At 43.7% G+C, this 25,706-nt stretch overlaps 1 non-coding gene across 3 annotated transcripts in view; it reads right to left on the reverse strand.

Annotated features, from left to right (window-relative positions):
* LOC140906961 (uncharacterized) overlaps nucleotides 1-25,706 on the reverse strand; it is a 167,685-nt gene that overhangs the window by 60,449 nt on the left and 81,530 nt on the right. For 2 of the 3 annotated variants that reach the window (XR_013635346.1, XR_012157315.2), the window contains 2 exons: nucleotides 14,234-14,315; nucleotides 12,798-12,895 (listed from right to left, as the gene is read on the reverse strand). This is a non-coding gene — a transcript (uncharacterized LOC140906961). The remainder of the gene's footprint in view (nucleotides 1-12,797; nucleotides 12,896-14,233; nucleotides 14,316-25,706) is intronic. The other variant, XR_013635347.1, reaches the window with a different exon arrangement.

Consider the following 25,706-nt stretch of genomic DNA (forward strand, 5'->3'; position numbering starts at 1 on the left):
CCTCAAAGTTATTAGTCAATGATTAAAGCAATCAGACAGGAAAGATAGATGACGAAACAGAGATTTGAAATATGCAGTTGCTGGCTGCTGGCACTTTGCTTCATAATGCTGTCAATTTATGCTGGAAACATTCTAAATTAGTGAAGCGTGTCCTTTTGAACAATTCTGTTTTGGGCTGCTTACTGGGGTGGTGGGAATTGCCTCTGAAGCTCAAGAAATCAAGTCACTCTTAGTACATTCTTGTCAGTGCCTACCAACCAAGCCAAAGTAAGAGCAACCCTTTGCTGCCTGGGGAACTTCCAAAACCAGCACACTATTACTTGTGGTAAAAGTAAGTGGCATCATCTGCCTTGAGTTCCAACCGCATACATGAGTTGCATGTACATAAGTTTTGACGACAGTCATTTCAGCCTGCATAAGTTTCATTGTACACAGTTCTGTGTGTCATTTTGAACTGGTTTGTGTAAGAAAGCAAGAGAGAGAGGGTGTTCGAGATCAAATTGTACCTGTCAGATATGTTTTCCCGTAATGTTTAAGAAAACTAGGGTGGCCAGTTGGTTGCCTACTGTTCTTCCCTGGACAGTACAGAAAAATGTCATAAAAAAAAAAAATGAAGTTGATTAAAAACAAAACAAAGAACACTCAAAAACAACAATCCCCAAGCCCAACACAAACTTTCCCACATCAGCTCTGAAACAAGACATTTCCCCATCATGTAATGTCATCATCACACATGGACATAATCATTTGTCTTACTGTATGATCTATGATGTAAACCAGAGGTCCACAAGTATGTGGCGTGAACCCGTAGGGGGGCATGGAGGACCATCAGGGTGGTTGGGGTGAGGGTGAGGCCCAAGCCAGCCCCCACAGGGGTGGGGAGGGAGTGCCACCCAGCCCCTCCCCAGTTCTGCTTCTGTCCAGCCCCCCAGTTGTGTCCCTGGCCTCACACGCACCTGGTCCCATCTCCAGCCTTGGCCACTAGCTGCAGCTCCGTTCCCGTCCTGGGGCAGAGGCAGGGGGCAAGGCTGGGAGTGGAGCTGCACCTGGCTGTGTGTCTGGCTATTAGCCCCCAGTGCAGTCTGGCTGTGGCTCCGCTCCCACCCCTGCCTCCAGCTGCAGCCCCTGGCCACAGCCCTGCTCCTGGCCAGGCCCCACTCCTGGCTCAGGAGGAATGGGGGGCACAGACAGGGGTAAGGAGGGCACGACCCTCAAAAGTTTGGGGACCACTGATTAAACTCTCAAGCATTTCATGCTACTTTCAATATTGACAAAACTATTGAAACTTCAGCTTGGGAATAGGGGGGTGGAGATGCTTTCTGGCATAGAGTTTATTTAAATTATTAAAGTTATAATAAATTAAGCGTAAGGCATTTCTGAAGATTAATGACCAGCTGAGAGAGTTTATGATCCCAGGTAACCCCAAGCAGTCACTAATGAGGGAGAACTTTGAAAGTACTGTACCTTTTCTCTGGCTTTCTAGTCGTGTGTTGTATTTTGCTAGATGTGAATGACTTGTGTGGTTTGGCTTTCCTGTTTCTGGAGAATTAATGCACAGTCCACTTGCCAATCAGGTCTGGAAGGTGCATTTCTAAACATTCCATTTGACTTGTAATCTTATTTATTGCAGTTTGGATCCAGTAAAAGCTCCTACAAACCTATTTTCAGTAAGGTAAATGCTATTTTGTGAAGAGCCAAGTTATAAAATTTTTGGACAAGCTGTTAATAGCGTTAGAAGAAAACTGCACTGATTCCTAACATATAGTTTAAGAAGTATTTATAGAGGCAGTATAGTCAAGTGGATAGGATACAGGTCTGGCAGTCAGGATGCCTGAACTATATTCCTAGCTCTGCCAGTAACCTACAATATGACGTTGGGCAAGTCACTTTAAATGCCTCAGTTTCCCCATCTGTAAAATAGGGATAATGAAATATACACACCTTTGCAACCCCCTGCTATTTATAAATGAAAGGCACTAAATATGTGCAAGGTATTATAATTTAAATAAAAATATAGATTAAAATATTTTTTTTGTCAGAACAGCTTTTAGACATACATATTATAGATTCTAGTTGTCCATATTTGTTAATTAATGGTGCTGACATCACTTAGGTCTTGTCTACACTACAGACTTTTGTCAACAAAAGTCAGCCTTTGTCGCCAAAACAGTGGCAGTGAACACACAACAATGCTCCTTCCACTGACAAAAATAAAACCACATTTATGAGAGGCATAGAGCTATTTGCAACAAAGTTATATTGATGAAGTGTCAGTGTAGACACTGTGCTTGGTTATGTCTCTGTAAATGGCCTCCAGGCGGTATCCCACAGTGCCCATCCTGACCTCTCTGGTCAGCAGTTTGAAGTCCGCTGCCCTGTACCCAGGTACACAGGCTTCATAGAATCATAGAATATCAGGGTTGGAAGGGACCCCAGAAGGTCATCTAGTCCAACCCCCTGCTCAAAGCAGGACCAATTCCCAGTTAAATCATCCCAGTCAGGGCTTTGTCAAGCCTGTGAGGCTTCTGCCCCTCCCACTTTAAAGCCCTGGGAATTTTTGAAATTCCACTTGCTGTTTGCTTGGTGTGGACTGTTCACATAGTATCTTCCCATCTGACCATGGTGGCTCCTTTCAGCAAACACTCGCCCACTTGGAGCACACCTCAGTTGTTGGATCTGCTGGCTCTGTGAGAAGAGTAGGCTGTGCAGTCCCAGCTCCGCTCCAGCTGTAGGAACTTCAATATCTACAGTCAGATTTCTCATGGCATGTTGGATAAGGGCTATAAATGGGACAAGCATCAGTGCTGTGTGAAGATAAAGGAGCTGAGGCAGGCATATCAGAAGGCAAGGGAGTCAAACCATTGCGCTGGTGCTGCGCTGAAGACCTGCCGCTTCTATAAGGAACTGGATGCCATCCTCGGCGGCGACCCCACCTCCACCGCCAAGAGCCCTGTGGATACTATGGGGGGACTGGAGAGAACTCAACCCTGAGGATTAATTTGTGGACAGGGAGGTTGCGTTGGAGGACGAAGTGGAGCACACGGTAGGGTCGTCCAGTGGTGAGGTGGGTCAGGCCCTCTTTTCCAATCCAGAGGGGTCTAGCCAGTCCCAGCAGTACATCTCTGGCCCGTATGATGCAGGAGAGGAGAGCTCTGGCAAGCAATCTTTTTGAGTTCATGCTGCTCAGTTATATGAGGTAGAGCTGTCCTTCTAGAAGTAGGTGAAGGAACAGAAATGTACAAGACCAGCTGTGTTTGCATGTGCTTCACATTGCCCTGTGTAGTTAAGCAGTGCAGCGGAACAGTATGTTAATGCACACTGAGATTTCATAGGAATCCTCCAGCGAGATCACTAGGAAACTTTCCTGGAATACTTGCCAATCCTCTGCCGAAGGTTCCTTGGCAGAGCTGCTTTGTTCCTTCCCCACTGTAAGAAACTTTCCCACGCCAACTGGCACTCACTTGTGCAGGGACCAAAGTGGCACGCAGGCAAGCAGCATAGGGACCCAGTCTGAAGCTGCACGCATGCAGGAGATGCACCCTTGCATCCTTGCTTACCCTCAGAAGTGAGAGATTGGCTTCAATGTCCCTCACCTGTTGAAAATGGTGGCCAAATGTACAATATTTCCCTAGTTGCCTGCAGTGATCCCCTTAAAAAACCACCAAGACCCTTTGTCTCATCTTGAGCATGTCTCGTCTCTCCCCGGGATGAACTCATCATGTTTAGGATGAGCTGTGTACTTGCCAAGGGACAGTGAGAAACTGATTCGTGTTTTTAAAAGGTGTATTTTACTATAATGATTAAATGCTGTGTGCAGGGCCAGATTTATACCTTAAATGCCCACAGGCACAGCACCTTCAGGGTCCCTCACCCCCTTGCCCACAGCTGACCTTTGTGTTGCAGTTTTAGAGAGGTAAAGCGCCCCTAGAACACTGGCACCCCTAGGCATGTGCCTATTGTGCCTAACTGAAAATCCAGCCCTGGCTGTATGTGCAAAACAATCATGCTTCTGTTTATTTTTTCTTGTGCTTCTGCAGATGTGGCCTTCAGGGGAACCCCCTACACACTGGCGGAGTGCCTCAGATAAGGAAACGACCAAGGAGGACATGTTTTGAGAAGTGCTCTAACCCTCAGAGGCTGAAAAACAAGAATACAGGATGTGGAGAGAGACTTGAAAAGAAAATTATAAAATAGACAGGCAGGACAGACAGGAGAGCCGGGAGCAAATTTTAATGGGCCAGGAATGGATGATAAAAGTGATGGAGGAGCAAATGGAGATATTGAAGTCCCTAATCATGCTGCAGGTAGAATTCATGTGTGCTTAGCCCCCACTGCAGGAGACACAGAACTGCTTTCCATACCCTCCCTGAACTCCTTCCACACATTCCTTGCAACTTCCTGGCCTGTCTCGGTACCCTGTTCACTCCACCTGTTTGGACAGCTTCCAAAATGATACCTGGACTTACACACAGCTGTGAGAGCCTACACTGCCCTGCACTCTTATCTCTCTTTCCACCAAGCCTTTTGTGTGTGCTGTTTAAGTGGTATTTAGTAAAAACACTCTCTGAAAGATAACACATCTTTGTTTTGTTGCTGCTGGAATTAATACACAGTGGAAATTCGATTATTGCTGAGTACAAATCATGGTCAGAAACCAACAAAATTTTCATGCAAGGTGGCAAGTTAACAAAGCATGCCAGAGTGCTGTAGAAAGACACATTACTGGAGCTCATTCTCAAAATGGTGCCTCAAAGTATCCCTGATTCAAATAGCCCCCACATTGTGCCCCTCTAATAGCCCTGGTACCTGGCTGCTCAGAATCAGCCACCAGATGATCTGCCTCCGTGTTCCATGCCAGGGAAAACTTTTCACCCTTAGCCTCACACATATTATGGAGCACACAGCAGGCTGCTATGACCATGGGAATATTTTCCTTATTTAGGTCTAACCAGCCATAAAGGCAGCACCAGCGTGCTTTTAATCTGCCATAGGCACATTCTATGGTCATGCTGCACCTGCTCAGTCTATCGTTGAAGCTCTCCTTGCTGCTGTCCAGATTTCCACATAAGGGCTTCATGATCCATGGGATCAGAGTAACAGCCGTGTTAGTCTGTATTCGCAAAAAGAAAAGGAGTACTTGTGGCACCTTAGAGACTAACCAATTTATTTGAGCATGAGCTTTCGTGAGCTACAGCTCACTTCATCGGACGCATACCGTGGAAACTGCAGCAGACTTTATATACACACAGAGAATATGAAACAATACCTCCTCCCACCCCACTGTCCTGCTGGTAATAGCTTATCTAAAGTGATCATCAGGTTGGGCCATTTCCAGCACAAATCCAGGTTTTCTCACCCTCCACCCCCCCACACAAATTCACTCTCCTGCTGGTGATAGCCCATCCAAAGTGACAACTCTTTACACAATGTGCATGATAATCAAGGTGGGCCATTTCCAGCACAAATCCAGGTTTTCTCACACCCCACCCCACCCCCATACACACACAAACTCACTCTCCTGCTGGTAATAGCTCATCCAAACTGACCACTCTCCAAGTTTAAATCCAAGTTAAACCAGAACATCTGGGGGGGAGGTAGGAAAAAACAAGGGGAAATAGGCTACCTTGCATAATGACTTAGCCACTCCCAGTCTCTATTTAAGCCTAAATTAATAGTATCCAATTTGCAAATGAATTCCAATTCAGCAGTTTCTCGCTGGAGTCTGGATTTGAAGTTTTTTTGTTTTAAGATAGCGACCTTCATGTCTGTGATTGCGTGACCAGAGAGATTGAAGTGTTCTCCGACTGGTTTACGAATGTTATAATTCTTGACATCTGATTTGTGTCCATTTATTCTTTTACGTAGAGACTGTCCAGTTTGACCAATGTACATGGCAGAGGGGCATTGCTGGCACATGATGGCATATATCACATTGGTGGATGTGCAGGTGAACGAGCCTCTGATAGTGTGGCTGATGTTATTAGGCCCTGTGATGGTGTCCCCTGAATAGATATGTGGGCACAATTGGCAACGGGCTTTGTTGCAAGGATAAGTTCCTGGGTTAGTGGTTCTGTTGTGTGGTATGTGGTTGTTGGTGAGTATTTGCTTCAGGTTGCGGGGCTGTCTGTAGGCAAGGACTGGCCTGTCTCCCAAGATTTGTGAGAGTGTCCGATGAAGTGAGTTGTAGCTCACGAAAGCTCATGCTCAAATAAATTGGTTAGTCTCTAAGGTGCCACAAGTACTCCTTTTCTTTTTATGATCCATGGGAGTAAGGGGTATGCCGGATCTCCCAGGATCACTGAAGGCATTTCAACATCCCACACTGGAATCTTCTGGTCTGGAAAGGAAGTCCCTTCTTGCAGATTTCTGTACAGGCCAGTGTTCCTTAAGATGTGTGCGTCATGCACCTTCCTGGACCACCCCGTATTGATGTCAGTGAAACGACACCGGGGATTCACAAGTGCCTGCAAAACCATAGAGAAATATCCCTTTCTATTAATGTACTCCATCGCAAGATGGTCTGGGGCCAAAATGGGGGTATGCATGCCATCTATCGCCCTGCCACAGGTAGGAATCCCACTGCTGCAAAGCCATCCACTATTTCATGCACGTTGCCAAGAGTCACAGTCCTTTGTAGCAGGATGAGATTAATTACTTGCACACTTGCATTAATGCAGCCCCAGTGGTGGACTTCCTGACTCAAAACTGATTTGTGACCAAACAGTAGCAGTCTGGATTCGCCAGCTTCCACACAGTGATCACCACACGCTTCTCCACCAAGAGGACAACTCTCATTTTGATGTTCTTGCGCTGAAGTGCTGGGGCGAGTTCAGCACACAGTTCCAGAAAGGAGGCTTTCCGCATCCGAAAGTTCAGCAGCCACTGCTCGTCATCCCAAATCTGCCTAATGATGCGATCCCTCCACTCAGTGCTTGTTCCCCAAGCCCAAAAGTGACAGTCCATTGTGTGCAGCTGCTTCAAGAATGCCGAAAGTAATCTGGTGTTGTTTCCTTCCCTGGCACACAGCAGGTCAGGCACCTCTGATTCCTGTTCAGATTGGGAGCTCATGATATACTGCATGACCAGCCACAATGTGTTCATAACAGTGATCACAACAGCAGAGAGCAGTGCAGGATCCATTCTTTCAGACAGAGATGGTGGACGCACAGTAAACAGAGGCCATTGAAAAATGCTGTGAATGCAATGAGATGGAATGGTGGGATGGAAAAAACTGCATCATGGGATGTTGAGCCCACACGCATAATGCACTGCGATCCATTTCACCTTCCCACAACTCCTAGCTGCAGAAGGTAGAGAGTAGCACAGTGGAATAGCTACCCACAGAGCACCCATCTCTCTGTTGATGCTAGAGTATCAACTATGGACACGCTCTGCTGACAGAAGAAGCGTTTTGTTAACATGCATAAGCGATGTAATGATGGCAGTTTTAGATCATCGGTGTAACTTGCGTCGATAAAACTCTGTAGTGTAGAGATGGCCTGAGTGACAACTACCGTTTTAATTATACCTGCCAGCAGGAAGTCCAGTCTGGGATATCTCAAACACAGGAAATGCAGGTAAGCATGTGAAACAGAAAGGCAGGGTAAAAGATTTTCAAAGTTGTTGTAAAACTTGATTTTTTTTTTTAATGTGAGGGGTATTATTCCAGGGGGTTGAGCTAAATCATACATCTGTTTTCTACACAGATCAATAATAAAATAACAGAACTCACAATACAGCAACTGTGAAAGTGTTGTACCTCTCTCATATGCTGAGCTGCACTTCTTAGGTTTCAACTGCCTCATCAATCTGCGTTGCCACTTCCTGCCTTATTGATAATTACTCAATTGTTATAATAGATACGTGTATAGTTTGTGCATCTACAGACCTTTTAGCTGAAGAATTATAATGAATTAAACCTCTCAAGACCCTTCTGACATAGCATTTTCTTCATTTTACAGATGGCAACACTGAGACACAAAGAGGTGAAGTGACTTACCCACGGGCAAACAGCAAGTTAGTAGCAGAGCCTGGAACAGATCCAACCTAGACCTTCTGACTCTCAGCCTCTTGCTCTAATCCTCATGCATATTTCCTTTTCAGGCTTTAGAAACATGTATTTTCTTCTTCTTTATAATTAAATGTATGGTTAGAAAAATCTTATACGTTATAGTGTCATTTTTCTTTCAGGTGGTAGCAAGAGCAAAATACACAAATCCTGTCCTGCCTCCATGCAATGAAAAGCAGCCAGAGAGATTTTAGAAAAGACAGAGAGAAATAAAAAGACTGTACAAAAAGATGTGAAACGGTACAAAAAGTATCATGGCTTTTTTTGTTTTATTGCCAAATGTAACTACTCTATTATTCTCCTTTGTAGTACTACATTTTTGCCTCCAAACTTTCAAAAGAATTTAAATTTTAAGAAAGAGGTTTGGCCCGGGAATATTTTAAAAACTAATTACCATAAGTAAACTCAGGTCAAACAGTTATTCACCATTGGTGCTTTTTCTGCTTTCTTCAAATAGTTCACTAAGGACAAAAGGCCAGTAAAGCAGAAAGCTGCAACTTGCAAAGCTTTCTGCTTGCAATATCATTATTTATGATTGTGAGAAAGTTTATTTTTATTGTTTTTATAAAATGCATTTGTCACAATCTCTGGAGGCACGTACAGAAATGTCAACCCATTGACACCACAGACTTTATTAGATTCTCTTCCTGGAAGAAGAATCCTTACATTGCTCACAATTGCTGCTCCCTAAGTCAAAAGGCTGAATAAACAGATAGGTCTTATATCATGCCCTAGTGTCCCTTGGACCAATGGAGGAAAAAAATCCCAACAATAAAGGCCACTCCCCAATAATGTCCTGCTTCTAGGTGGGATATTAAAATCTAGAGTCTGTAGAATAGAAAATTTCATCTCTTGTGATGTCACATAAAGAGAGAGTCAGAACACAACTCATACAGGGGCATACTGACCTTGAGATCTACTGATGAAATATACTACAAAAGAAGAAGGTATTATTATTAATGCACTGGGTTACATCCATAACTGAAGAGGCCAGTGCAGTCATTGGGACACTGATTTAACACGCTGCTCATAATCAGACACCATTAAGTAAGAAGGTTACTACACTCTGCACACACTGTATGCTTCCAGGTTAGTGCCATATAGAGTAGAATGCTATAACCTACTCTGGAGGTTGCAATGACATGGATAATGATCGCAGAGTCAAACACAGATGGGGAAAAATGCACTTCTGGCCATCAGTGCCACCTGAAAAGCCAGGAGCATCCCCCTCAACTACAAGTGTTTGACCAAAGGTGATTCACCCATTCAATAATGTAAGCAGAAACAATCCCCAACACAAATCCCAGATGCTTCCTTCAGCCTACCAGAATCACTTCTATCTTGCCTGGATTTTGCTTTCATGACCCATCTCTGTGTCTTGGCCATATAATAGGAAAGCAGAATGACTGCACCATCCACGTTTGACACAAAGGATCAGAGGGGTACATATTTGCATATAAATAGCACCATAGAACAATTTATCTCACTCACATGTAGGGCTCACATGTAGGACATGCTGAATAGGAAGAATGACTGAACTGCAGCTTGCATGACACCCCTCATAGTAAATGAGCCTAAATGACCCAACAGCACCCCCTGCTATCTCTGTGATAGCCAGTGCTATCCTGCCCACCCAAGCCAGAATCTTCTGACAAGTCAGGAAAATCTCATATTCAATAGTTTCAAATACAGCTCAAAAAAGGAATCAGCATGTAACCAGAAAATTTAGTGTAGTCTTCACTGTGTACTCAAGATAAATGCCAGATTAAAAGGAGTCAGGGGTGACGCCAAAGTTGCTTCATTACAAGGGTGGACAAACTTTTTGGGCCGAGGGCCACATCTGGGTGGGGAAATTGTATGCAGGGCTGGGGCAGGGGTGCGGGAGGGAGTGTGGGGGGTGTGTGGGGGTGTGTGGTGTGCAGGAACAGGCTCAGGGCAAGGGATTAGGGCAGAGGAGGGGTGCGGGGTGTATGAGGAGGATCAGGGAAGGGGGTTAGGGTGCAGGCGGGGGCTCAGGGCAGGTTGCAGGACAGGTGCGGACTGCGGGAGGGAGGTCAGGGCAGGGGGTTGGGGTGCAGGGTGTGACGGGGCTCAGGGCAGGAAGTTGAGGTGTAGAAGGGGTACGGACTGCGAGAGGGAGCTCAGGGCAGGGAGTTGGGGGATGGGGAGGAGGGGTTCGAGCTCCAGCCTGGTGCTGCTTACCTAAAGCGGCTCTGGGGTGGCAGCGGCGCACACCGGGGCCAGGGCAGGCACCCTGCATGACTTCCCTGGCCCCACACCGCGCAGCTCCGGGAAGCATCCGGCACCACGTCCCTACGCGGCCCCTGGGGGAGGGAGTGGCACAGGGCTCCACGCGCTGCCCTTGCCACGCCTCCACGTACCTCCCCCGAAGCTCCCATTGGTCGCGGTTCCCCATTCCCGGCCAAAGGGAGCTGCGGGGGGTGGTGCCTGGAGGCAAGGGCAATGCACGGAGCCCTCTGCCCCCCCCCCCGCCCGGGGCCCCAGGGACATGGCAGCCCCGCGGGCCGGATCCAAAGCCCTGAGAGCTCCGTGGGACTGCCACGTCCCTGGGACGTATCCAAAGCCCTGAGGGGCTGGATCTGGCCTGCAGGCCGTAGTTTGCTCACTCTTGTTATAGACTACTATAAGGTCCAACCGGTCCAAAGATTGCTTATGACCATGGTTTATAACCATCTAAGATACCTTCGATTGATGTCCTTTTAATAATCTATAACAAATAGTACTCAGGTCTGCAACATGCTTATAAACAGCTATTAATCATTTATTAACCTTTTCTAAATGTAACCTCAGTATAAAAAATGTGCCCCATATAAAAATATAGTACCAGTAAGATGGAGGGAGACAGACTATAAGAAGAGATCTCATCTCACATAGACGTGTTGATATCATAACCAGAAATTTCACATGGTGGAAAAGGCTTTCGAATACTGGGCACAAGTTGAAGTTTTCTGATTAGCTAATGGTGGTGTCATATGCTAATTTATAACTCCCTAAGAAAAAAGGATTATGATCTTTTCTTAGTATTTCTTACAATGCCTATTTTACAGGAACTCCGTGACACTCTAGCGGGGGTATTACTGGGTTGTTTGGATATTGGAAGTCACTCTGATTTCAGACTTGTTCCTTATAACATTCTCTCGGCTAGAACTATTGTCCTTTGGAGGGCTTGAGCCCCACAACACTAAAATACAGGAGTGGCTTGTTTTTTTAAGACTGACATGAGCTAATATGAAGTTTATTTTAACCTTCAAAACCAACAACCTTCACAGGCCCCACGCTGTAACATCTTAATTTTAAAATACTGCTATAGCAATTACCCCAAATGCTGCAGTTACATTATTGTATTGCTGAAACTGAAGATACTTCCGGCTGAAGACAAAACTCCTCCTCCTTAATCAGCCATAGAGGATGCTATTGGGTGATAAAAAGTGCTCTATTCCTGCCGAGAAACACAAGAGCAGGAGACCCCACATCAAACTCTGATCTCCCATTTTGCAGCACAGGCTGACTCCAAAAGTTTACATTTTAAATTTAATTTTCTTCTCCCCAAGAGGTGCTACAAGCCTTAATGAGCTGCTATTTTTGCGTCTTTAATTCAGACCATGGTAACCATAAGACATGGACAGAGCATACTTGGGTATCTGTGTAAATGTATACTTTTAATCCCTGTGGCTCCCTTCCCTCTAACCTCCTCATTAATTGTTTCTCTCAGTTGATGTTTCTTGTCTTACATTTAGATCAAAAGTTCTTACGGGCAGGGAACATGTTTGTCTTATTTGTCTGTGAAGTACCTAACAACTTTGGGGGGCTCAAAACAACAAATAATACAGTACTACTTCTGCTACATCATAATAATGGAGATGCATCCTCCACTGGCCAAGCAGAACAGGACATGGCTGTCTTTGGAGCCACACAATGCTGCTTCTGAACGTTTAACAGGAGGGAAGAGAAAATATAGAGTTCGATGTGAGATACCCCTGCCTCGTAGGTCTAGTAGTTATACTTAGTCACTATACTCCCTGGACCTTGACACCTCAATTTGATTCCCCATCTGGGAACATCAAACAGCCTGGTGAGTTCATGGATCTTTCAAGGGCAGAATTTCAGGCAAAATTCAGAAATTCATCCATTTCATATTAAATTTTCATTCTAAGCTTGGGGTTCATTAGAACATGCTGTGTGTGAATCACCCCTCCTGCACTCTTGTCAGTCAGTGACAGAAAGCCAGGTCCCCAGGTGTGCTGACCCAGAGCTGTACAGTTGCTAACCTACCAGTGACCTCTCCTCTCCTATCTTTGATGGTGTCTCTTTAGTATCTTTGAAAATGCAACCAGTCCGGAGGAAGTTGGAACAAAATACATGCTGGGATTTTAAACCCCCTCAGCCAAAAATCTGGATTAAGTGTTGTTCAGGGCAGTTGTTAGTCTGATGGATATTAATATTATCATTATTCATAAAACGATACCTTGACTATATAACTACAACTATATATCAACTAAACTTGACTGTATGTAAAATAAAATTCTCAAGTCAAATTATATTTTAAAAACCCCAATTCCTGTTATAGGAATATCTGCGAAGACAAAATCTCAAAATTATTTTTTTAGTGGTGGATATAACCCTACAATGAGGAATATCTTTTCAGTCCAATGAATTTGTAGAAAGAGAAGATGACTCTACCAGGGATGGGGAAATCTTTCAAGGATACACCCTTACCTCTTACCACCACGATCTTTTTCTTCAATGAGCTGTTGAGTTCTTGTTTTTAAAAAAATAACGTAGCTGTAGGGCCTGGAATCATAGGGCCTGGAAATATATATGAAAGGTCAAGAACATTTTTTTGTCTCACAACTGCATGATCAGAGTTCAACCTCCCAGTACCAAACTGATAGAAAACTACAACATAGCCAGGAAAATGACAAAATGAGTTGCACACCCATATTTGAGAACTGGTGTTGTTTTTAGTGCACGGCCAGTTCAACCTTAAGCATTTGTTGATTTTTCTACTAGTGACAATCTTGTTGTATCCATTTGTGATCCAGATAAAACCAATTGTTTTTAACAGACTTACTCAACACTCTCCACTCACTCCTCAAATAATCTAGTTTAATTTTATCTCATGCTTTCTTTTTTTAGTTGCTACTGATAAGAATATTTTTGGCAATTGCAACCTCTAAGACTTCTCCAGATGATGAGAATAAATAGATTTTCGAAAGTTCCCAAGTTTTCAACAAAAACTGTGTTGTCAGGCCTCACGTAGGACTTCAGAATAGTGACGGATGCTGCAGCTTGACAAAATGTGGCACAGGCCGGTTTTAACAAGGCCTTCCAAATGAAGGAGCACAGAGCTTTTTTTAAAGCTCAGCGGCAGAATGATGAAAACACAGAGTGATGGCCTGTTCTGAATCACATGTCACTCAGCAGATTTAATTATATAACAACTGCCAGAGAAGTCCTTAAAGATGGTCTCCGTTCCCTGCAAGCCTGTTCCAGATTGCCTCACAACCCTTTTCTTCTGCCAAAGAGGCTCCTATATGTACACAAACATTTGAAGATTCTTCCGTCTCACATCATCATTTAGTTCTCAGTTTTATGACAGAAGATTTCCACAACTTTTAAGTGTCAGCAACCCATTTCTCAGAGTACACCAGTGCATTTATTTAGCTACCAAAATTAGGACCAGAGAAAGGGACAACATAGCTAAACTCAATTTAAACCTATAATGTATAGCAGTGGTTCTCAACCAGGGGTATGCATACCCCATGAAGTATGAAGACGTCTTCCAGCAGGTACATCAACTCATCTACATATTTGCCTAGTTTTACCACAGGCTGCATTAAAAGCACTAGCCAAGTAAGTACAAACTAAAATTTTATACAATGGCTTGTTTATACTGAGCTATACACTGAAATATATTCCAATTTATTTATTTTATAATTATATGGGAAACGAGAAAGTCAGCAATTTTTCAGTAACAGTGTGCTGTGACACTTTTATATTTTTATGCCTGATTCTGTGAGGAAGTAGTTTTTAAGTTAGATGAAACTTGGAGGGTACTCAAGACAAATCAGACTCCTGAAAAGGGTACAGAAGTCTGGAAAGGCTGAGAGCCACTGATGTACAGTAATGAGAAATTCTACTCACCACTCCTGTATTTTTATTGTTTTGAAAGCTTATTTTGCTGCTTCTTGTTCTTCAAGCTGCTCCTACTTCAAGGTTTCTTAACCTTAAATGAAATTCAAGCAAACATTCTCTATCAATAGCTTTATCAATATCTATATCAATACAAATATATCCAACTTTCCTGACGCATAAAGTATTGGTTTTTCACTTGGAAGAAAATAGGCAAGCAATGTTCTGCTGCTGATCTAGCAAAGAAGAATTTATAAGAAATTTCCCGAAAGGACCTTTGAAAGGTATTAGGGAGATGTTTTAGTTGTAGGAATTTGGGTTAGGGTTGCTAACTGTCTAATCACACAAACTCAAACACCCTTGCTCCACCCCTGCCCCCGTCCCACCCATTCTCCGAGGCCCCGCTCCACTCACCCCATCCCCCCGTCCCTCCCCCATCCTCATTCACTTTCAGGGTTCAGTCACTCAAGGGGTTGGGTTGCGGGAAAGGGTGCTGGCTCCGGGTTGGGGCTGAGGGGTTCAGAGTGTGGGAGGGGGCTCCAGGCTAAGCCTGGGGCTAGGGGTTGGGGTGCAGGGTGCAAGCTCTAGGAGGGAGTTTGGGTGCTAGAGGTGGCTCAGGGCTGGGATAGGGGGTTGGGGTGCAGGAGGGGGTGCGGAGAAAAGGTTCTGGGAGGGAGTTTGGGTGTGGGAGGGGGCTCCGGGCTGGGGTGCGGTGTGCAGGCTCTGGCCAGAAGGTGCTTACCTCAGGCAGCTCCCGGTAAGCGGTGCAGTGGGGCTAAGGCAGGTTCCCCGCCTACTGTGCCCCGCGCCGCTCCCGGAAGCAGTTTCCAGGTCCCTGCGGCCCCAGGGGGTGCTGCATGCTGCCCGCAAGAGCCGCTCCTGGAGCTCCCATTGGCCGCAGCTCCTGGCCAATGGGAGCTGCAGAGTCGGCGCTGAGGGCAGGGACAGAGCCCCCTACCCCACCCTAGGGTCTGCAGGTACATGCCAGCTGCTTCCGGGAGCAGCACGAAGCCAGGGCAGGCAGGGAGCCTGCCTGAGCCCCACTGCGCCGCTGGACTTTCAGGGCCTAAAATCTCCCAGTTTGGCTTCAGTAGCCTCTGGAAGATATGGCCTGATTCCAGGAGACTCCTGGCAAAACTGGGAGGGTTGGCAACCCTAATTTGGGTACTTTTTGTATGGCTTAGCTTACCACCAGACAACCACCTACTCAGAACCTCCACTGAGAATCCTCTGTAAGTTGGTATGTGCTCTGCCTTTTTTTGCGCACTATACTTTATGTTGGGGTTGGGACATTTCTGATTATTGAATAAGAGGGAGAGGTGACTACTTTATAGTTCATTATATTGGGGTGGGCTAAGAAACTACAACAAACTGGGTCAATCCTGAGACTCAAGAAATCATTGCAGTCTGAAGTAAGCCACTCAACAGTGAATATCAGGAAAGAACTGAGTCTGTGTCCTGTAGTTTTAAAGGAAACAAAGCTAACTCATTAGCTGTCCAGACCAATTTCATACTGTACCACCACTTTGTTCTCATTCATCTAGCACATAGATGTGTTCAGTCATTTTAATGCTTACCAGAAGAACCCAGTGCAATGAAATCTTCATGTGTTGGTGAAAATCATGGACTGGCAAGTTGGTGATAAAGCACTTATTTTGTACTGACTGTGGTGCTAGCAGACCAGGTGCCAGTTCATGCCAAGGCTGCTAGGCCTTACTGAACACTGACAAATGCATAGCTAGAAACCAGTCTGGATCACCTGTATGTTAGTATTGTTAAAATAGATATTAGAGTTGTAAGAATGTGTCATGTTTAGACTTTATGAAATGCCTGTAGGGCATTGCATGTATTAATCTTACTTATAACATCCGTATCCCATATTATAAGGCAATATTTAAGTGTTTTCTCTGCTCTAAATCTGTAAACTCTCACACCCAGGAGAGAAGCATTACCCAGTGTGAAGTACTAGTTTACCATCAGAGCTGTCATCTCCTCTCCAACAAAATAACACCCAAAGATACCAGATAAGCCATTGTGGAATATTAGTGGACAAAAGTCTTTGTTGATTGTTTTCCCCACACCCATGAAGAGGGGAGGTCAAGAAGAAATTGTCACTGTGATGCTGCTTGGAATTTCAGGAGGGCGACAGTTCTAAGCATAAGCAAGGGATCCCCAAGCTGCTTACCTTGGATTTAGCCCTAAAGAACATAGAGAGCTTGCACATCACAGCAGCATCTATTACGTTTTGGAATCTAAGACTGTAACTCCTTTGTGTGTGTGTGTGTGTGTGTGTGTGTGTGTATGTTTACTTGCTTTAACCTTGTAAATAACTCATTTATTTTTTTAGTTAATAAATCTTTAGTTAGTTTACTATAGGATTAGCTACAAGTGTTGTCTTTGGTTTGAGATCTGAGGTACAATTGTCCTGGAGTAAGTGATTGGTCCTCTGGGACTGGAAGTAACCTGGATATTGTTGTGATTTTTGGTGTAAAGGACCATCTATCACAAAGACAGGCTTGCCTGGGTGGCAATATAGACCAGAGAGCCCAAGGGGAATGTCTGTGACTCCATGTTAAGACTGTTCTAGTGCTTGAAGAGTTGATACTTGGTTGGTGAAATCTAATTATAGAACACACAACCAATTTGGGGTTTGTGCCTTGGTTTGTAATAGTCTGCCCTGAGGTTGGCACCCACATTTGTGAGCCACTCCAGATGGCTTGACACTTACTTCAAATTTTTAACCAAAAAATGAAAAACAAAACAAAAGGAAGATCTTGTAGATGGAAGATAAGGATTGACAAGTTGGCTTCCATAAGGTAAGACACTTTGAATGTTTTACCAAGTATCTATCAAGAGGTTCTGAAATGCTGAGATAAGTATATTTTCACTTCCCCTGTCAATAAATCTCTGAATTAAAATGTTTGGAAAATAGTAGGCACAAAATGCCACAAGCCAATAGAACAAACAAGAAAGCCCAATCTTGAGGTTATCTACACACAGTTTGGGACTTGTATATCACTTTAGCAACCAGTTAAAGCTGTACAACCCCTAGTGTGGATGCAGCTACACTGATATAAAGGGATTAATAGAGATATAGCTGATTCCTATAAGTTTATTCTTATTTATTAACTAATCCCGGTAAGTTTCTAACCAAATATAGTTACAGAGGTACAAAAACCATGTGGAAACCAGTCCCAGGTAGTTTATTGCTGGATGCCTAGAATAGGTGTGACTTCATGAAATAAGAGATATAGCTTATACCTCACCACACCTGAAAGCTAAAATTGGAGACATCTGAAGAGATAAATAGTAGAGGTGGGACCAAGCCACAATTTTTGGATCCAGAACTGAGTTTCCCCAAATTTTGCGAGTTCTGAAAGACAAAACAGTTCCATTGAAATACAGTGGACTGGGAAAGCTTTCCAGAAAGAGAAACTGGAAAACCAAGGATTTTGCTCAAAATAATCAGTGCCCATCTCTGAACACCAAAAATCAGGGGACCCATAAAGTCAACAAAGCTATGCTGAAACAAAAAATGAAGTCAGTGGAGCTCTGTTGATTTAAACCAGTTAAGGATCTAGCCCATACACCTTTTGGAGGTCTAAAAGGACTCTGTTTCTCCAGCCTTTTTATTTTCTACAGGGTCCCATCAAACAAAATTAAATACCACAGGCCTAGTCTTCTCGCTTACCGTTCCTGTTCTGCCCTACTCTAAAGATCCATTTTCAGAGTCAGACACTGCCCCAGTGGCAGGATTCAGTCGCATAATCCCTTTTAGTGCCAAAAAACTAATATCAAATTAGTCCATGAACATATTCAAGTCCCTGGTGTGCCAACTGCAAACCAGACCGTGCCCTTAATCACAAAACATGAAACCGTTGTTAATTCATGTAAATATTGATAGTGATTTAGGAAGATTTCAGATCCCTCCCATGTGTTTTACTTAACACAGTTGCCAACCTTTCTGAGCTTGGAAATAGTTAATTTTGTTTAACAAGAAGGAATGGGGGGGAGAAGCAAAAGAGAGCTCACAGAGTGAAGCTGAACTCTATGTACTAAAGTAGTTAAGGTCAATAATACAGTTTACATTCAGTTGATAAAAAAAAACAAACACCCAGATCTTCCAAGTATTTTCCATGGCCTTGTCTAATCCGAGCAAGGTGCTCTTGTACTTGGTCACACTTTCATAGAAAGAGAGAGCTACTAGCAAGCAAGCAGGAGCCTCACCCTGAAAAGGATTAGAGCACGTGTAGCTTTATTTCATGGTCTGCCAAATGCCCCTTGCTGTGTCTCTGAATGGAAAATAGGAGAGAAGAATGAACTGGAATTTACAGCGCCTTTGAAAAGCAACTGGTGTCAGCATATGCTCCAAATATGCCAAGTACTTCTTTCAATAGGGAGAAGGCCTCTTCTGGCTTTTATGGACCACATGAGATTAGGCAGAAGACAACAAATATTACGCTGCTGTGACCCTGGCAGAGAGAGAGAAATCTTCCCACATTCCACCTTCTATTCAAACAGTGGTAAAAATCATTCTGGGTATGTTTGTACAATATGTGTGTGTATGTCACAACAATGTTTTGGCATCTCTTTAATACTTTCTGTGTTTTCTATGAAATTAAAAACATCATAATACAGTTTGGGTTCTTTCCCTTTGCCACCTGTTTTCTTAGGGTGCACTAGGGTCATGTTTTCAAGCTTTTCTTTGCAACATTAAGGGCTAGACACTTACTGTTTTAAAATGGAAGCTGAGATTCTTCCATACACATCTGTCTCTAGAAGCTGGGACTTTTAGTCCCACCAATTCTGGCAAGAGCTGGCAACATTGCTATCATTTACAACATGGTCAGGTTATGAGATATATGAAGACTGACTTCAATTGGATGCACAGATGGAACAGAGGTCAGAATTTGCCTGAGTGGCTTTAAAGCAGTGAACAGGCAAACATAAACAACATACAGTTCCCAGTGGAATACAAAAATTAATTCAATCAAAATGTCAAACTGTGAGAGCAGGGCTCTTGTGTGGCTGATGAACAGCAATGGAATTTAGATTGAATTACATCCCACGAATTCATGGTGGATCTGTATATTGTTACTCCTCTGTACAATCTTTTTATAGTTTTTGAATTAAGATAACAAGAAAAAAATTTGGATTTAAAAACAGCTTGCATGTTTGATGTAGAAAGATAATGTAATGACATATGATAATGAAAGATATGTGATAACATGAAACACAGATAATTGGAAAACACAAGTATCTATTTAATTGTCTATAACCGAGGGCCTGATCCTGCAAGGACAAATGTAACTTTACTCATATGACTAGTTCTATTGATTTTAATAAAAAATAAAATTAGGTATGCATAGGCTTCGAAGGATTAGATATTTATCAATAAACGACTATTTCACCATATACACAAACGAACAAAAAATATTTCCATCAAAATTTACAGATCAGCAAATCAAGAAAAATGCAGCTTGAGAAGTTAGTTTGATTTAAGGATATTTACTGTGTATGTTTTGACATGTGATGCTTACAATTTGAGTTTTAATGGTTGTGATGTTCCCCTGGTGTTATCTGGACTGGTGATCTGCTAGGGTCACTCCAATCCTCAACTCTGGGAGCCAGCCTTACCCCGTTCTGCTGTGAGAATCCCCACTCCTGGGGTGTTCATGCACAGCCTGTGGCATGTAAGCTGCTCCTTGGATTGTGCAACCGAATGACACTAGCCAATATCTCTGGTCCAGTCCCAGACAGAACCCTAGGAACCTCTGTCTTGCAGTGTCCTGTTATTCCCGCTGGACGCTGCAAGCTTAAATGGGTTAATCCATTTAACACAGAAATTGATATGTACCAGGCTTGTTATCCCAAGCGGAGTCTCTGACACGCTTCAAACCAAACGCACTGCTTCAGGGAGAATAAACAAACAAAATTTATTAACTACAAAAGATAGATTTTAAGTGATTATAAGTCAAAGCACAACAAGTCAGATATGGTCAAATGAAATAAAACCAAAATGCATTCTAAACTGATCTTAACACTTACAAATGCCCTTACAAATTTAGATGCATCTCACCACCGGCTGGCTGGTTGCTCTTCAGCCAGGCTCTCCCCTTTGATCAGCGCTTCAGTCTCTTGGTGGTGATGTCTGTAGATGAGGTGGACGAGAGAGGAAGAGCATGGCAAACGTCTCTCCCTTTTATCATGTTCTTTCTTCCCTCTTGGCTTTGCCCCCCCACCCTTCAGGGTCAGGTGAGCATTACCTCATCGTAGTCCCAAACTGTCCAAGGGAAGGGCGGTGACTCACTCGAGAGTCCAACAGATCCTTTGTTGATGCCTAGGCCAGTGTCCTTTGTTCCTGTGAGGCTGGGCTGGGTTTGTCCCATACATGCCCTGATGAGGTATGAACTGCCCCTCTGTTCCTGGAGAGTTTTTCCTGGGCTTGTTTTAAGCCATGAGGACACATTTTCAGCCTCATAACTATAGGCATGAAATTACACCCTATAACATTACTATAACAACAATGCTCAGGGCATCATGAGCCTTCCAAAGACACCCGACATGACAAACTTTGGATTGGAAACCACACAATCATATTATAAGGATGAACATGGGTGTGCAGGGCGTTCCCCTGAGATACAGAGTGTCACAACGGTTATAAAGCTTTAACTTTTTGAATCTCAACATCTACTGCCATTAAATAATTATTGGCTGAACTCCCCTATTGTCTGACCCCCCTCGCCTCCGCACATAATTACCCACAACTGTGAACATTTAAATTAACAATAAAAAGAAAATGCTTAAATTCTGTAATTTTGCACACCTGTGAAAATGTAAATAGATAAAAATAGAAAAAATGCTTAAAACAAACATTGGTATCATATGTCAAAACTATAAAAAACCATCAAATTCTACCAAACCTGCGTATGTGCTTAAGGACCCCGATCCTTTGTACCAGTGTGGCTGCATCCACACTACCATGTGTTGAATTGCCATAGCTATGCTGGTGCACTGGTACCATTGCCTGTCATGCTGACCAATACTGTCGCATTGTTTCCTTGTACTCTCCTGTCTGTCTATCCATCTGTAGTCTCTTGTCTTATACTTAGATTGTAAACTCCTTGGGGCAGGGACAATCTTTTGATGATTCAGGAAAGCACTAGGTAAGTTAATGTAGGATATGCTCATCAATGGCTATTAGCCAGGATGGGCAGGGATGGTGTCCCTAGCCTCTGTTTGCCAGAAGCTGGGAATGGGTGACAGGGGATGGATCACTGGATGATTACCTGTTCTGTTCATTCCCTCTGGGACACCTGGCATTGGCCACTGTTGAAAGACAGGATCCTGGGCTAGATGGACCTTTTGTCTGACCCAGTATGGCTGTTCTTATGTGACTGAAGGGGAAAAGGTATATTAGTACAGCCATGGAATTCTTGGGAGCAATGTTCCCTCTAATTTTTGACAGGCCGTGTGCGCAAAAAATTTCTTCTGTGCAAATTTTTGTGAGCACGGTGTTTTGCCGTGTGCACGGGGTTTGGGATCTGGCGTGCGCGCACACACGTGCACAGCTTAGAGGGAACAGTGCTTGGGAGACATGCTTTGGTTTACAGAACAAATGAGTCACTGTTCCTTTCCCAAATAAATCTATTAAATGAGCAAAGACACTAATGGGATGTTCAAATAAATGTAAATTTTAAATGTTATTTCAAAAATGATTCAGGATATGGAAAAGCTAAGGTTCTCCCAGACATGTTAACATTCCTATGTTGCTCCTCATAAAGTAGATATTAAAACCTCTATTTCAGAGTTTAGTTACGGTAGCTATAAATAAATTGTGTATGTACAATTTCTTTAATTTTTGGTATTGACACTTACAACATCATCATTGCATTAGGTGCTTGTACTGTATATGCATGCTTTAAAAAAAGGGGGGGGAGAAATCCTAGCTTTAACCATATGAAGTGTTACAGTTGTGTTTTTACACAAGGCATAAGATATATAATTATGCATTCTCCATGGTTCTTCGGTCAGTTATAAATAGGGTTGGCAGAATTCAATTAAAAAAATAATTTTGACTGTTAATGTTGACATTTGGTTTTAAGCATTTTTTCTATTTTAATACAGTTAAATTTTCACAGTTGCATGAAAATAGGGGATTCAGACAATAATTATTTAAAGATGGGAGGTGTTGAAATTCAAACTGTTAAAACGAAAATTGTAAGCATCACATGTCAAAATATAACAAGTAAATATCCTTAAATCAAACTCTAATAAGTTCTCAAGCAGCATTTTTCTTACTTTACTTATGTCAGGCCCACAGGTTCAAGACCTGGGTTTGTAGGGAATCCTTGGAGTCATAACACTCCAATCCTTCACCTGGCAGCTCAGAGACAACAACTGGGACCCAGACTCATCAAGCCGAACTAGGGTACAAATCCCGCCCCTCCACTCTGATTGGGAGAGTTCCAAGGCTCCTGATTGGGCTGAACCCCCTATGTAAGACAGAAAACCAAGCAGGAACTTGTCTGAACAACTGGGTTTCACCCTGCTGTAGACTGCTTGCACTTCCCTGGCTTTTACCTGTTCCTGCCCTCTGATCCTCACCTCCTGGTATCCTGACTCGGCCTGACTCTGGGTAACTGCCTCCTGGTTTCTGCCCTCTGGTACTGTTGCCTGATCCTGACGTCCTGGTAACCTGCCTCTGCCTGCTTCCTGACACTTGTTTCTTGGTTCTACCTCTCCAGTTTGTCACTCAATTCTGATCTCCTGGATTTCCAACTCAGCCTGGTTTTTGGTAATTGGCTCCTGGCCCCTGGATTCTCTGCCTGCACCAAGTGCTAACCCTTAGGCCTGGACACTTACGCTCTGGCCCTGACAGCTTGTTTGGACCATTGCAACCTGCAGGAGTAGGCTCAGTATGAGAAGAATGGACCCATAGCTCAGCCACTGCCACCAGAAGCACTGGACTCACCCAAATGGGCCACCCACCTTCAGGCAGCTAATCAATACGTGCAGGATTGGGTCACAGAGTTAATCACAGAGAACCAGCTACTCCAGAAACAACTAAACCAGCTGCATAGGGAGAACGCCACACTTCAGGAATGACTTGCAGTGCCTTGCCCTAATCAGGGGCATCCGGTTCCTCTGACAGAACATTTTGATGAATCCTGCCAGTGGTTCTGGGGCTTTATGAACCAATGTTGCCATTTGTTCTTGACATGCCTCAGACCAAAGCCTTTGATCAGTCCAAGGTGAGCATTGTAGTCAGACTGCTAATAGGAGATACTCTAGACTGGGCCTCCCCCACTGCTGGAAAACAATAGCCTGGTACTGTTGAATTGGAATGCTTTCCCCTGGTCTATCTCAGTAATAATTGATGATCCACACCTGGCTTGAACAGCAGAGGCTGCTTTGAGAAGACTCCAGAGTGGGCTGAATAAAGCCGCTACCTACATCTTAGTATTTAGACTTCTAGCATTTGTATACACGCACTTATAAATTTTGTCACTTTTTAGTTGTCCACCCTTATGTGATGTAACTGAATGGGTCTCTTTTTCATTTGACTGTTTCTCTTCAGTTTCTACCTGTACTCTATCAACTTCTATCCTTTCACCTTTACTACGATATAGAGCCTCCTATATAGATATATATATATAGATATATAGATATATATATATATATATATAGATACTACTGTTAATAGAGCCTCCCTCTACAGGGGTCTGACCTAAATCGTGGGCTCTTCTGTACCTCTCAGCTTTCCCTCAGCCCTTAGTTTAAAAATCTGTGCTAAACTAGAGACGTGTGCACTTGGCCTGTCTTCCACAGAATTTCTGGGCTTTATCTTGACCAGGCAGGGAATCCAGATGGACCCCAGGCTGCCCATGACTGGCCAATCCCCACATGATCCATGACCAGCAATGCTTCATAAGATTTGCCAGTTTTTTATCAGCAATTCCTCCTGCATTTCTTAAAACAAGTTGGAATCCTCACTACCCTGCTCTCAAAAAATGCCCAGTGGTTCCCTGAAACCCAGCATTCATTTGATCAGCTGAAACTTACCTTTTCCATAGCACCCATACTGACCCACCCAGATGCCATGCAAGTTTTTCTTGTAGAACGCAGTGCTTCCGGTACAGCAACATGGTCCTGAACAAAGACTATGCCCGTGAGCCTATTATTCATGAAAGCTTAACCCTGCTGAAGAGTGGCAACATTATTTGGGAGGGGCTCACCATCTGGTACAAGTATATCCTGATCACAAAAATCTGGAGAACTTGCACAGGGCAAAGACATTAAACCAACAGCAGCTCCAGTGGGCTCTATTTTTCTGGTGATTCAACATCACCATCACATATTGCCCTGGAATGAGAAATGGCAAGGCGGACACCTTATCCTATAGCCTTGATATTGAACCCCACGGGCCTAGCCAGCAATCAGACCATGTCCTCAAGCCCCGTAACTTCCTGAATGCTTGTCTTCACCAGGATCTATTCTGCCTGATGAACTAGCTGCCACTGACAAGAAACCATGCAACACTCAGGAGGTAGTCACGTTCGTGAATAGCCTCATTTACCTTTCCCCAGATCAGGTGAGTGTGGCAACCCTACAGCTGTGCCATGACTCCCCACTGGCAGGACACTTGAAGACTCAGCAAATGACATCCTGTCTTGACTGGTGGCCCCAAATGCTCCTCCCAATACATGCCTTCATAGCAACTCGCAATGTGTGAGTTCAAGCCCAGGCACCATGCCACAAACTCTGTTGTCTACTTCAACCTCTAGACACTCTGTCCCGGGCCATTATTGCATTAGATTTGATCATGGAGCTCCCAGAGTCCAAGGGATTTATGATGATCTTGACAGTGAGGTAGACCACTTCAACAAAATGGCCCACTTCGTGCCCTACACTGGTCTGCCCTCTGCTGAAGAGACAGCCCAGCTCTGGATAAGTTCCCAATGTAGACCACCCCTAACTCTTCTTTGTCCTGTGACAGCAGAAGTGTTAATTACCCACTTTTTCATCTTGGTTTCTTGCAGCATTTGTTAATTCCTTACGCTTAACAATCTGTTCCACATTGTATTTAGCTGTGATGCTCTGGTTACCTTTCTCAGACCTAAAAAAAAGCTCTGTGGTGCTTGAAAGCTTGTCTCTTTGATATCACATTACCCATCTAGTCTCTCTTCTAACTTTCCATATTTTTAAGATATATTATTAAAATTACAATGTAAGTTCTCAATAAATAACCCTGTTTTCTGTCACACTCACATCTTGGCTTAAAAGCTTTGCCTCACTGAGAGGCTGTGTTGGAGTATGAAATTGATGCAGCAGGCCATCTTATTACAATTGGAAATAAATAAGACTGAAAATGGAGCTAAAGAGGACCACGTTTCACTTGACAAACTTTTAATGTAAAGAAATGTGATAGTGTACTACTGTGCAAGGGTTATAACTTAAGGGACAGTGTGAAAATGCAGAACAG

This window comes from Lepidochelys kempii, chromosome 2 (genome assembly GCF_965140285.1).
Source record: "Lepidochelys kempii isolate rLepKem1 chromosome 2, rLepKem1.hap1, whole genome shotgun sequence".
In the NCBI taxonomy this organism is placed as follows: Eukaryota; Metazoa; Chordata; order Testudines; family Cheloniidae; genus Lepidochelys; species Lepidochelys kempii.